This window comes from Phocoena phocoena, chromosome 11 (assembly GCF_963924675.1).
Source record: "Phocoena phocoena chromosome 11, mPhoPho1.1, whole genome shotgun sequence".
Lineage (NCBI taxonomy): Eukaryota > Metazoa > Chordata > Mammalia > Artiodactyla > Phocoenidae > Phocoena > Phocoena phocoena.
The window spans coordinates 33,315,479-33,330,952 of NC_089229.1; the positions used below are offsets into that span (position 1 = coordinate 33,315,479).

Consider the following 15,474-nt stretch of genomic DNA (forward strand, 5'->3'; position numbering starts at 1 on the left):
TTCAAAGAGGAAAAAAGAAAAAATGGTTTAATAAGCTTGATATTTCTGAGTCATACATTACAGAATTTACTTCTGATATATCCCTTCCTACCAAAATTTGTTATAATTCTTCTTTCAATGGTAGACTATATATGTGAATCTCAGAAAGAGAATCTAGAGATGATAGACCAATTAGGAAAGCAAAAAAATAAATATGTAAAATAAAATTTTAAAAATTTAAATCTCAAATATACAAGAAGATATGTGTATACTGTTTACTGTGTAATAGCATTACATTTATTCCAGTTATATGAATGATTAAAAAGTTATTTCATTTTGTTCTAGTTAATATTTGCTCTACTAATATCTCCTCAAACAGTGATATAAATCCCCTAAGAACACTGACTTTATCCCAGAAAATAAATGGTTTCACTCTTTAAATATATTGTGAGTGATTGAAAGTCTATGATAGGTCATACTTTTATTAAAGGCTCACTCCAAGAAGCATACATTTTATAAAACAATTTCATTTTGATGTCACCCATGTATGCATTCAAATATATTTTATGGTCACACTATTTTTTAAAACACAAGAGCTTTGGTTATTCCTGCAAGTGTGTGTGTGTGTGTGTGTGAGTGTGTGTGTGTGTGTGTGTGTGTGTTTCTTGTTACCATCAAATTACAGGAAGTATTTTTAATCTATCCTGGGAAGTTGCCTGGCAACATTAGAGTCAATTGCATTGCAGGGTGCAATATGTACCCATGTTTAGATTGCTATTTATCTTCATTATAACTAAGTAATTTAAGTTGTCAAGTCTCTTGTGACTATTGGATATCTATTAACTATACATTTAATGCTTGACTACACTGTGCTTCCAAAAAAGAAAAAAAGCAGCTGTAAATTTCTGTGTTGGGTTTAAACCTTATGGCAGACATAAGGCTACAATACGTCTTCATCTTCTTGGAATAACATTGTCTTTCTACCAAGTGTGTACTAAATGGACCTTACAGAGTAGTGAGGGGTGTGATTTATTCACAAATTCATACAGGATAAACAGTTTTATGACACTGAATCCAATTGCACCTTAGGGGATTGTTAAACCAAATGGCAACTGATTAAACTTAAAAAAAAAAAAAAAACGCAATATCCAAGTCTAGTAACCTCTACTTTAAAATGATATTAATCCAACTGAATCAGAATAGAGTATGCATTTTTAAGCAAATAAAAACTTTACCCAAACTTTCTTTTCTTCTTCCTATATAATGAACTCTGCATACTCAATATTCTCATAACTTTTTAGAATAAATAATAATAGTCAAATGTGATTATTTCCTCTTTACACCATTTAGTTATATCCTAACAACATTTATGATTTTAGATAGCATCTTCAGTTATAATTTGGTATATAGCACCTGACATTATAATACTGAGAAAAGATGCTTTATTATATACCCTATAAAAATGTTTTAATAAAGATATTAAATTCTGTCACATATTTTAAAGCACAATATTAAATAAATTAGAACTAAATTTGTTCTTATTTTTAATTTAATTTTATTTATTTTTTTATACAGCAGGTTTTTATTAGTTATCCATTTTATACATATTAGTGTATATATGTCAATCCCAATCTCCCAATTCATCATACCACCACCACCCCCGGCCACTTTCCCCCCTTGGTGTCCATACATTTGTTCTCTACATCTGTGTCTCTGTCATTTTAAGAATGTTGTATAAACTGAATAATGCAGTATGTTTCCTTTTGGACTTGGCTTTTTTTCATTCAGCAGTAAAATCCTAGGAGATTCAATAAGGTTGTTCCATGTATCAATAGCTTATTCTTCTTTATTGCTAAGTAGCCACATTAAAGCTGTACCTTGTTTGTTTACTTGCTCATTTATGGACCCTGGGTTAAACTATTATAAATAAAGCTGATATAGCATTCATGTAGAACTTGTTTGTTTGTTTTTATAAATTTAGGTCTTAATTTCTCTGATTAAATGCCTAAGATTTAATTGTTTGCTTGTATGGTAGTTGCATGTCTAGTTTTTAAAGTAACTGCCAAACATTTCCAGAGAGACTGTACCGTTTTACATTCCCACCAACAATGTATGAATGACTAATTTTGCTGTATACTCACCAGCATTTAGTTCTGTCACTGTTTTTCATTTTAGCCATTCTAATAGGAGTGTAGTAATATAATTTGCATTTCTCTAATTGCTAATGATGTTGAGCATCTTTTTATGTGCTTATTTACCATTTATGTGTATAACTTTCAGTGAAATGTCTCTTAATGTCTCTGGCTCATGTTTTAATTGGATTGCTTGCTTTTTACTGCTGAGTTTTGAGAGTCCTTTATATATTTTAGATACTACCTCTTTGTCAGATAAGTGCTTTGCACATATTTTCTTTCACTTTCGAATTTCTCTTCCTCTTAATAGGTAATTTCAGAGAGCAAAGGTTTTTACTTTGGGTTAAGTCCAGTTTATCAATATTTTCTTTTATGGATCATCCTTTTAGTGTCAAACCTAAGAACTTTTTGAGTAGTTCTCGATTCCAAATATATTCATCTATATTTTTTTCTAAAAGTTTCATATAGTTTCATATTTTACATTTAAGTCTATGATCCATTTAGAGTTAATTTTTGTTTAAGATATAAGACTTAAGTCAGAGTTAATTTGTTTTGCAGGGGTTACTGTGTATGTCCAATTGTTCAACCATTTGTTGAAAACCACTTTTTCCTCCATTTAATTGTTTTTACAACTTTGTAAAAAATTGGTAGGATATATCTATGTGGGTTATTTCTTGGCTATCTCTTCTAGTCCATCGATCTGTATGTCTATCCCTCTGCCAGTATAGCACAACTTTGATATTAAATACATATATATTAAATCTTGAAATCAGTGGACTGTTTTTTTCTACCTAATTGTTCTTTTTTCAAAATTGTTTTAGGCATTCTGGCTCTTTTGCCTTTCCTAATAAATTTTGGAATAGTATTATAGTAGTTCTCTCCACTTCTTTACATCTTTTTTTATTTCTTTCAATAGTTTTGTGTGATTTTTATTATATAAATTCTGTGCATATCTTGTTGCACTTATACCTAAATATTTTTGAACAGTTATAAGTAGTATTTTTTTTTTGTAACTAAAGACTATTTTTTTAGAAAAATGTAAGGCTCTCAAAATTGAGTGGAAGGTATAAAGATTTCCCATATATCTATTGCTCCCACACACGCATAATCTCCCCTATTATCAATGGTGTTATATTTTTAACTTTAGTGTCCACATGCTAGTATATAGAAACATAATTTATTTCTGTATGTTTATCTCGTATCATCAGAACTCACTTTTTTGTTCTACATTTTGTGGATTTCTTGGTATTTTCTACATAAATAATCATACCATCTACAAATACAGTTTTATTTCATCCTTTATGTGCTTGCTAGTAGAAATAAAATAGGCACCAGATATAGGGATTAGTTTGACTTGGTCCATGGGCTGCTTTATAAACTTTTAATCAGTGACTCATTATCCAGGGGGAAAAATCCAAGAGAGAGGTGGGTATGAGACAAAAGCATATAAACTGGGGAAAACAATAAATATAAAGATGGTTTAAAACAGAATTTTGGATGCAAACGTATTGACTTATCTTTTGAGCTTAAATGGGCATGAAGGTGATTGTTTTATTGAGCCATTCCTTTGTTCCATACACGTATATTAATATGAACAAAGTACCATGCTAGTTGCTGGGGATATAGAGGAAAGAGCGCATTTCTTGCTCCCCATGAAATTCTTCTGTATTTTGGATAAGTTCAGTAGAATATGAAAAGTGCTATAATGAGTAAAGCAGAAGTGACAGTGGGCAATTTGATACTACTAAAGCAAATAGTGTGATAAAAGATTAACGAGTATAATAATCAATATAATAACAATAATTTTAAAACAGCCATCAATCCTTGAGGATTTTTATTTATTACGTCTGATTGAAGCTTTTAAATACGTAGGTTTTGGTATTTTGGTTACAAGTGGTCTTCAAACTACACTTTGAAAAATGCTTCTGAAGAGCAAGTTAATGAGTACATGCCAAGGAACATCTGTGTGTAAAAAAGAAAAAGAGAGAGAGGAAAGACTAGCCAGAAATGACACAAATAAGTAGGCAAAGATACTGCTGGAAAACCACAGAATACAATGTCACAGAGATATTTTTATTATAATAGTGAAGGCTGGTATAAATTGCTACAGATATACCTTAATCTTTCATGAGTAGAGCCAATTAATTCTAGTTTCCTTTATGCTAAAGGGATAATTAATTACATAGTAGCAAAGTATGTAGCATGATACTGTAGCTTTGTTTCTCTCTGCCCCATCTGCCACCTTTTGCTTTCCTGCATGTTACATACTCCAATGAAACAAACAGCTATGATGTTTTCTTTTGAGGAAAAGATGCTTAAAATATGGATAACACGCACACACAAAAATAAATAAAAAATAAATAATAAAATATGGATAGCATTCTTCCGTAAAAATGTGAATGTGAGCTAAATAATGGGTGGGCATCTAGATAATTGCCAATAGAGTCAATTTCCTGCTGGTGGTCAAATGCAACAGTGTCCTTTCACCAAAATATGCAATGGAAAATTAGTCTTTTAAGATGTGTGAGCCTTGATATTCTTCAAGTCTTTATGCTACAATTTCTTTGATTTCAAGCATTTATTTATAAAAGTGAATGACTATAAATGAATGGGTTTTTGGTCAAAGTTTTTCAATTTGGCAATGCATAAGAATCACCTGGAATACTTTTAAGAAGTGATGACAGACATGCTTCAGTCTGGAACAATTAATTAGAATTTTTTGTAATGGGAGCTAGCCATCAATATCTAAAAATATGTCCCAAATGAGTCTAAAATGCATCCATTTTTTAGATCCAAGAGTTGAAAATAAAGATTTATATTTTAGTCTTTTATTCTTTTACTCATTTCACATTTACTCTTCATTTTACTATATCAAGTAGTCATAGAATCAAAAACGTTGTTTAATACTAGTTAGTATCTGGAGAAATTATTCTATAGAAAAAAACAGCAAAATAAACAAATAAACACAACCCAGTAATTTACTTTACATTTAAATCTGGGCTAAGAAAATTAGTAGAGAGGAAATTATACTAACTAAATAAAAGTGTCCAGCTTAGATATATGTAAAGCTACAATTAGACTATATTTCTGCATAATATTTTTCTGCAGCATTTTTGGTTAACTATCTACTCATGATACCAATTTAATTATTTTTGTGAAACTTTGAGACATATGGTTAGCACACTCCACAAGCATATACCACTACCAACAAGCACACAGAGAAAAAAACAGATGGGTCTGTGTTGTGAAGGCACTCACCTTAAAACTGTGTTGTACATTTCAAGGGGAAGAAAACCAAGGACTTATTATGGTATTATAGTTACTGTGCACTGAATTGTAAATCCAAAAGGCCACTACACTTTTAAAATACAAGAGCTCAGTGCTACTTTGGTTGACTGTGAATAACAAGGCACAAATTTTACTGGAGGAACTTTCCTTGAATATAGCTTTGGAATATGTAACCTAAGCTTAATAATTCAGCTCAATAATCTTATTTTTGGGGCAATAGACAGTTCTTAGGTGCATGGAGTAGTTTCTATTTTTCTGTGTTTACTTCCAAGCATGATTTTAAAATGTGTTGAATGTGCATTGGCTTAACTATTAAGACATTTTTCCTTATGAATGCTTAAATTGATTGGGAAAGATAAGTAAACCATGAATTGTATGATAGTAATAAAGATATTGTTAAAAATAAGCCAAAATGATCTTATTTTTCAGCTCTAAAATTTAGCAAGATTTTCTAATATGTGGGAAAGAAACTGTTTACAAACTCAAATTATAAATTTTATTATCTAAGTTATTTGGAGTCTCTGTTTTCTGGAAGCCATTTATTATGTTCTATTTTTTTCTAATCTTACATCACTTTACTAAATTACTTAATGTCCCTATTTATCATCCAAAGATTATATTTTTTACTTCTCTTTTTTAAGCTCTTAGACATACTGTTTCTTGGCAAGAGAACACTGATAAAAGTGAGGAGGAAGGGACTCATGAATGTACTCCCACCTTATCCTTTAAATAGTGATACAATATTTTCTCTCATTACATATAATATTCCTTAAAACATAAAATAACACTCAGATATCTAATAATATTTAAGAGCCAGGAAAATATTCAGTGGCCTGATATCAATGAAGTACACAGCTTCTTTAAAGCAAGCAGTAACAATAGAATGGATTAAAAATAGCTAAACAATGTTTACATATCTTATTTCCAAACACCAAATTTATCCAAGATATCTATTGTATCAGCATGCCTTGAAGAGCAAATGACAGATACCGTGACCAACAGTATATAACCAAATGGCTATGTATTCTTTGTTAATTGAGAAGTACGGAGGTATGCATCGACTGATTGATTCAGTGACTTTTTCATCCTTTTCTGTCATCCGCTACTTTCATTATCACGTTAGTGACCTCATCATCACATGGTGGCTGCTCAGCTCCAACTACTGAATGCTGTAAGGAGAGTGCACAGAGCAGTGAGGAAGAGTCTGAGAGCAAAGATGAGTTCTCTTCACAGGACCACCTCTTTATTCCAGGGAGAAAAAAATCACTAAAATCTACAACGGGACTTCATTTTATGTTTCATTTGGCCTCAACTGGGAAACATGCCCATCCCTATGCTCATTCCTGGCACAGTGGGACAAGATCACCATGATTAGTTTAGCCATTGTTTCCAGCTGGCAACACAGACATTTTGCATGAGGCAATTCTTTATAGTGTAAGATCCCAGGATCCCTAAGCACTAAATGTTTGTACCTAATCATGACAGCTGACATCATTCTTCATACTTCCTGGAAGAACATTACTGCCATCTGTTGAGAACCAGTAATTAGAACATCCAGAGAATAAATTAATTTATTCTCTTGTTGCCAAGAGAATAAATTCATTTATTGTTTATCATGGGAGAGGGAAGATTGGTCTTGGGTAGGTGACCAACAGTATCTGCCATACCCTGGAAGGAAATAAATTAATGATTTGATTATATCATATTTACTCATATATTTCCCCTTTAACAGATAACACAGAAGAAAATACGTTAGTCCCAACTTCCATTTGCTAATTGTGGTTTATTGTTTCATCTCTCCAAACTTTAATTTTCTCATCTCTGAAATGATGGTTTTGGACTACGTGATCTCTTGCATTGCTTCCAATCCTAAAGAACCTCAGGTGTTAGATATATTGTAATTGAGAGGTGATGCATATAATAATTTAGAGTTTTTCTATGAGATTCTGTAGTTTTCCACAAAAGGACACTTGGCAAAGCAATCTCTGAAGAGTAAATAGGAACATTTATTTATCCCTTTGTACCAAACAAATTTAGAGAATACTTACCACGTGATTGTAATTATAAGAAAAACAAGGTTAAATAAATGTGTTTTGTTTAAATTTACAGAAAGCTGGAAAGATAATAATGCTTTCCCTGGGAAATTTGACCTTCTAGATTTTGTTAACTTCACATGTTTGTGTATATATGTGAATACTTTAAATAAGCTAATATTTTTTCTCAGTTAATTGTGGATTGAAGTACTTCACAATAGCAGTGAAACTTTAAAAACTTAAATCATCTATGCATCAAATTTATTTAGATTTTTAGTAATAAGATTATTTATACTATACAGGTTGTTTTCCCAGCAATGATAATTTTCTTCCAACAGTTGTCATAGGAAAAAGAAATTTTGTCAACAGGTAAAATGTTCATTCAATCATTCACTCACATATTTATTATATTTGTTATATTTATATTTATAATATATTTATCAATCAAATATTTACTAAATACTTAGTGCATATGCCCAAGACTGTGAGCCATTTGACTTCCCAACATCAACTGTTTTGCATGTCTAGCTCCTATATGTTCTTTAAGACTCAGGTAAAGTGTCATTTGCTCTAAAAGCCTTCCCTCAATATCTTGCCCTTATTAAATATTCTCCTTTGTGGTTTTTGTTGCACTCTGTGCTCCTTAGGCTGTTAGGGTACTTACCACTTACTGAAATTACCTAATTACTTGCTCTTCCTCTATAAGACCATAACTTTTGTCTTGGTATCTCCAGTACCAAACCCTGTGCTTACCTTTTAGATACATCTTATTTCATAATCACCACAATCCTATAAGACAGCGTATTATTATCCTCAGTTTATTGGTAAGAAAACCAGGATATAAAGAGGATAGATCACTTATTCATTATACACTAATATGTAGCAGAACTTAGAGTAGAACCCAAATAAGCTTTGTTCCACAGCTGCTTTATAAATGTCAACTTTTTGACTGAATAAGCTCAGCTACCAACTTGCTCAGTGAATATTGCTACTAGACCTTATCAGCTACACACACAACTTTCTTTCATACAGAAATCAATGACATTTCTTCTCTCTAGAGAGATCAGAGAGGAGAATGTTTTATTGTTCACATTCTAATTAGACACTTACTGTTAAAGCAGCATGAAAAGCTTGGCATGATTATTATCCCGAGTTTCATGCTCAGTACCAATAAGGTAAGCAGCAGATTTTTACTCTGCAAGTAACAGTTTACTAGTGGTTCCTCATATGTTGAAACTTCTTTCTTTAGATTGAAATATTTTCAGACTGTAGTTATTTCACCCTCTTCAACTGTCTTTCATGTCATCCAAAAAGGCTCTTAAATAAAGCTCCTGAAAACTCAAGATTGTCTTTGTCGACAGTTGCCCAATTATAAGAAATTTTACAGAGAAAACAAATTTTGAATACCCTGTCTCAAAATGAGAAAGAAGAAAAAAATTGTTAAGTGATTTAACAACCCCACATTCTGTAACTTCTAAATTATTCCTGGAAAATAGATATGCTTATTTATAAAAATAAAATGCCATGTGGTTAGTGCATGGATAGTATAGCCGTCATGGAATCAGAACTGGGATCACCTCTTTGTTTTACCACATGAAAGTTCTATATCTTTGTGTTTGATGTCAGTCTTTCTGAGCTTCATTTTCTTATATGAAGTTCTAAACTCTTGTTCTATAGCTAATTTTTGTTACTTATAACTAAAACTCTTAAGGTGCAGAACTGGTTTCATTTACCTGTTTATCAGTTAAGAAATACATATAAGGAAAATGTTGTGTATATTGGTCCCAAATTTGTTTTGGACGTATATATTGGGCGGTGATTCAAAGTTTGGGTTGAAACTGGCATTCCAGAACATTTGCTATTTCTGTGTTGATGCAATCTTAAGTGTGTCCTCAAATGTATTTTTCTTTGCAGACTGAATTGATAAAATAATATGTTATCTTATTTAGAAATGTTAAATGGATTTTATATATCACAATATAAAGCATTTCTGCTATTGTTATTTATTTCCCATAAATATTTGCCTAAATTAGACTATAATTACTAGCACACTACCCAACAATAAAATATAAAATAGGGCTTCCCTGGTGGCGCAGTGGTTGAAAGTCCGCCTGCCGATGCAGGGAACGCGGGTTTGTGCCCCGGTCCGGGAGGCTGGGCCCGTGAGCCATGGCCTCTGGGCCTGCGTGTCCGGAGCCTGTGCTCCGCATCAGGAGAGGCCACGGCAGTGAGAGACCCGCATACTGCAAAAATAATGATAATAATAAAATAAATTTCAATATATATATAGATAAAATATTAGACCTTAAACATATGGATTTAATTAACTTAAAAATAAATCTGTTTCTTAACTATAGTACTTAAGAAAATGTAAAAATTTCTTAACAGTAATACTCCAGAAAGTCATATGTGTATTTCTAAACTATGCAACAATAATGCTGTATTTAAAAAAACAAAACAAAACAATTCTGGCTTACAGTGAAACTCACAAATCTATGAGTCAACTGTGGCTCTGCTGGATTCTGCTGGAATCAGTTCAATGACTCTACCTCACTCTGTGGTTCAACTGAGCATGGTTCTGGGATCTCAGCTGTATCCAAGTCTGTTTCATTGAGTCTGCTTCATGAGTCTGGAGCCTGGTTTAATGTTCAACTGTTAATGGAGTGAATGCTCTCTCACAGAGGATCCCAGGAGGACATAAGCCAGATCAAATTGCACAAGCACATTGAAGACTTCTATGCTCTTGTGTTCTTTCATGTGGCCAAAGCAAGTCACATGACCACACCCAACATCATTGTTATGAGGAAGTATACTGTACCTTAAGAGAGAAAAGAGAAAAAGTGAATATTTACTAAATAATAATTCAATTAATCACATGCAACATTCATTTGGAAATAATATAGAATTTTGACAACCATATTTTGGGAGAAAAACCCCTCACCATTAGACATAACAAGTTGTGAAACATAATAATTTTATATTTAGATTCAATAGCTCCAGTGAGATTCATCTTATAAGTTTCATGTTCTTTCCATATACTAGAGGGAAAAAATAAATCTTATGTTTAGAAATGAAGCCAAGGAGTTTATTAGTCGTCAAGTTTCAATGATAGACAGTGTGTTTCAATGGAAAGATCTCTTAACTGGGAGGCAGTTCTTATTTAATTTCTATTATCTCCTTCTCTGATAAATCTAGGAGGCACATGTGTAAAGTTAGTTTCATGATTTGATGTCTAGGAACTGCTTTAAAAAATTATATTCATGCTTTAAAATACTGCTTCATTGCCACCAATACTGCTTTTCATATGAAAAGAAAGAGTCCTAATGAGCTAACTTCTCATTCCAAACTTTAAAATATATATGCAAAATGAAGTAATTGTTCTCATGTTGGAAATCATAGTACATTTCCTTTCCTAGAAGGATGATAAAATTAAAAATTATGCAGTAGGTATTGGTTTCTTTATCACATTTGTGTTTTCTCTCCAAAGTATATATTCAAATCTAATTAAATACAAACTCATAAATAACATGGTGAAAGCTTCTGATTTTTTTCACATTTTTATGATAGAATAAGAACTCTAATATTTTAGTAATATATTATTATTACAGTCTTCCTGCTACATTTATAAAAATGCTTTGCAAAAATCATTTAAGATAGATGTCTTGAATGTTTATATTATTGAAGGAGAAGGAAATTTCAGCAGCCGTGTCTGAATTATAAGCATCTATTCTGTCTTGCACCTAAGTTCCTTAACATTAATATCTTGAAACTACACTCTTACTGAATTTCATAATGCTAGTTCATGTTCCTACTTCGTAAAACAATAGGGCATTTTGTTATAGTGCATTTACAATATACACTTTCATTAAATTTGACTAGCTAAGGTCAAGCTTGCAGCTACAAATAACATCCACAGTATTTGATAAATAATGCAATAAATATCATTAACTGCTCAATGTAATGGACGATCTACTTCTTTCCCCTTCTCTTGCTCAGCGATAATCTTTTGGGCTGCAGAAGTCACACTACAGCTCCAGTAATAATGGGCTTGTTACTGAATCCATTAACTTAGTATTTTCCCATTTTATTGCACATTTTATATAAGATAACCGGATGACAACGTTTATAAATAATGTCATTGAACATTTGTTAAATAGATTTTTACTATGCTTCCTCCTTCAGTTGCCTCTCTGTATGTAGCTCATGGATTTATTTATAAATAGAAATAATTATAAATGCATAATATATAAATACATAACCTGAACATAAATATTTTCACAATTCCTTGAACTAAAAAAGTCAATGTGTGTTTATAAATATTATATATTTTATTCTAAATTGATAATAATAATATAGATATTACACATATGTGAGATATATATATTTCTAACTAATATTGCAATCCATATGTGAGTGTGTACATATATATATACACTCATATATATATATAGTAATATATATGTACACACTCATGCATAGATAGCAATAATAGTAAGAAAAAGGAGGATGCCCTGAATATTAACTTATGTGAATCTTGAATTCAAAAGATGCACAGTCATTAACTCTGGGGTGATTAGGACTAGCAAGTATGTAGGCAGTAAAATTTTTATTGCTATGGACTCATCGTCATTTGAAAATTCATCAAGACATGAAAGAACTAATTCAGACAACTATTTATATTCTGTTTTTGGAGTCTGTTAGAAGGGAGAGAAGCTCACTATAGTGCCTGAAATATTGACATTAGATATGTAATATATATAAAATTGTACCAACATTTAAGCCAATTTATATAAAATGAGGAACAAATATGACAAATTATATCCACGCAACTCGCTTAAACTTTTAATCATTTGGTAGTTTAGACTTCTGAGATGAATATTATGTAAAGCGTTATGTTTAATTAGTCAGCTGTGCAAACACAATAGCTAAATTGAGCATTGTATGAATATATTTGTACTATGTATTTAAAAATTCAGTAGAAGAAGAGACAATTCCTATGAACACTTTGCATATACAATGATGTAATCCAATTTTTAGTAATATTTTACTGAGGTCCACCGAGATCTTTTAATAATTATCTTTATTCTGTAGTGATTTTTTCCTTTGAGAATAGTAGTCCAAAATATTAAGTTGTTTGAGTTTAAGCAATTTCTTATAAGTTTTGCCCTTAGTCACCACATGGAACAAACTTTGAAATAAGCAGAAGCAATGTAATTGCAAAGGAGACAAATAAGCTACGTATACAATTCTGTTTCACTATGTGCACCTGAGGTAATCTTTCAAAATAAAATATGTTTCCCTGTGATGGTGAAGTCCTGAGAATGAACAGACAGAGACTTCTCCACACAGGACCAGGAAGCTCATTCATCAGTGAGCACTATCTCTATTTGCCAGTGACTAGAAACATAGGGATCAAAGGCAGGTCCTATATCTTCAGGAGTGTACTGCATAGTGGAAGGAAATAGGCAAATGCAATATTCTTCCTAGCTACACTCCGTTCTGTGAGGACAGGCCATGCAGCCATCTGTTTTGTTCTCCACCATATCCCTTGCATTCCCTGGAACTAGCACAATACTTTGTACATAGCTCATTCTCCAAAATAAGTATTGATGGATAAGAGTGATGATGTTGTTAGTACACAATTGAGAGAGAGCACATAGGATGCACACCTAGGCCATAGTGGAAGATAGAAAAAGACACTGTGGGGAGGTGCCATCTCGATTTAATTTTCAGCCATGTGAAGGAACTAGGCAAGTGAACGAAAGGAGCTGGGCAAGACAGGTATGAGTAGAGAGGACATGGCATACAGGCAGGAGGAGCAGCAGATGAACAGGTCCAACCCCACAAAGTTCCTGGTACATTTTAAGTAATGTCCTGTGGCTGGAGTGTACTGTGCCTAGTCGTGAGCAGCAAGATGTGAGACGGGCAATATGTGATGGCTCTGATCACGAAAAGTCATACATGCCATGCATGAGCCATTCAATTTTAACTTACATGATGAGGAATCCATGCAAGACTTTAAGAAAGAGAGCTTCAGACTAATATTCTCTTTTTATAAAATCACTCTGATCCAATTGGAGGGGAGGAGTTGAGATAAGCAACTAGCTAGGAGTCTATTGCACTAATTGTGACATGAACGTGACATAACAAGAACAGGGCTCACAATAAAGGACAGATAAGGAGTATATAGACGGATTTGAAAGTTATAATTTAAGAGGTGGAAGGAATAGAATTTACTCTCAAGAAGAACATTTCAGTATGAAAAAGTCCCAAATGGACTGAAATACATATATTACTTTATTATTATTAATTTCATTTCATTCTTATTTTAATTTTTTAGATCATCATGCCAATCGCCAGTTAAAAATTATGTAACTCTCTGCCAGATCCGTTGCTTCAGCACCTACTGTGTAAGACATGTTGTGCCATGCTGTGGAATACTGTAGGAAACTACACAGAAAACATTAAAACATTTTCTCTAGTTGTGTTTTAAATGGTAACATTCAATTTTCAAAATATTTTTGTTACTAGACATGGGGAAGGACTAGTGTGGGGGTACCTGGGAAAAAGAACAGGCGGTTAAGAGAAATTAAGTGGATAAAAAAACTGTTAAAAATTGACAGTATGAATCAACTGTCTAAAGGAGAGCAGATTACTGAGTAGAGCCATTGACAGGTATCTATACTGGCAGGGGAGCAGGTTGTGAGAAGCAGCAAGGAAGAGGCCACAGAAAAATGACGTAGCAGCTATAAATGTACACGGAGGCTGAGATTCTGTCCTACCCAGAGTGCTGGTCATTAAACAGGAAGCCAGTTCTATGCTAATCTGATTAATGTGGCTGACATCTTGATTATGCTGATATAGAAAGGAAATGAGAATCTGTAAATATTTGTTACACTTCACTGTAAATTGGATAAAGGAGAGCAATTAAGTAAATCTTATTCTCTTAAACACAGAAGATTTTCACAGTTTATATTTGATTTCTTGCCCCTTCACATACTAGCTTGTAAATCTGGGCAAGATGTTTGATCTCCTTTAAGCTTCATCCTAAAATAATAATGATAGGGCAGACCTTATTTTGTTCTCATGAGGATTAAATGAAATAATACATATACATGGCTTAGCACTTAGTATTGATATAATGTTTAGATTTAGTCTCATCATGATTTTTCATCCATTTACTATTTTAGGTGCTGAAGAGACAGCCTTGATTAAGACAAAAATCTATGCCCTCATGGAACTTAACTTCTGCTGAATAAAATCATCATAACAATTACCTTATTTTAGCATTCATAACGATTTTCATCTCTGAAATTCTATATACAGTATTCCAAAGTACATAGAATTATTGCTTAGGCAATAATTCCACAAAGCAGAACAGTTCTGTTCTTTCTGTTAAAAACTGTAAAAACAGTAAGTCTTTTTAACTAAGAGAAAGAGAAGTTAGATAAAACAGCATTTCAGAAAATTGGTGAATTTCTTCAGTTTTTTTCAATGTATCCAATATCAGTGAAACCTTCTGCAGTGGCTCTATTTCTTAGCATTTTCTACTTTACAGGAAGAATGTGAATTGTGATGTAGATCAAGAATTATTAAACAGAACAGAAAAACATATTCTAGTGTTATAGCATATTAGTCAGTGTTATCACAAAAAAGGAAGAAAAATGAATCATGTAAGAAATAATTGTACTAGGTTTATTCATTTCTAGTCTTTGACCCATTCAACAATACCCAGGAAACCAACACGTTCAGAAGTCACTGAGTAAAAGATTAGAATAATACTTGGCTGCGCTATTCCCTCCTACAAAATGCCCACTTTGAGCCCTCACACATTTTTACATGCAGTGAATCAGTCATTTGTTTATGAATTTGCCTTGGGATGTTAAAGGAGTACATTTAAAATGAACTCCTTATGCTAAGTCAGGGAAAATGAAGTTCTGGATTAGAGAATGCCAGCATGGGAAAAAGATACAATGACAGAGATAAGATCATTGAAAATTGTAGTAGGAATGAGCAAGCTTTAAATCATGGTGGTTGAAAGT

General features: G+C 32.4%; 1 protein-coding gene across 1 annotated transcript in view; it reads left to right on the forward strand.

Moving 5' to 3' along the window:
• Positions 1-15,474, forward strand: part of MGAT4C (MGAT4 family member C) — a 623,142-nt gene that overhangs the window by 303,626 nt on the left and 304,042 nt on the right. The gene's annotated exons all lie outside the window — the stretch shown is intronic.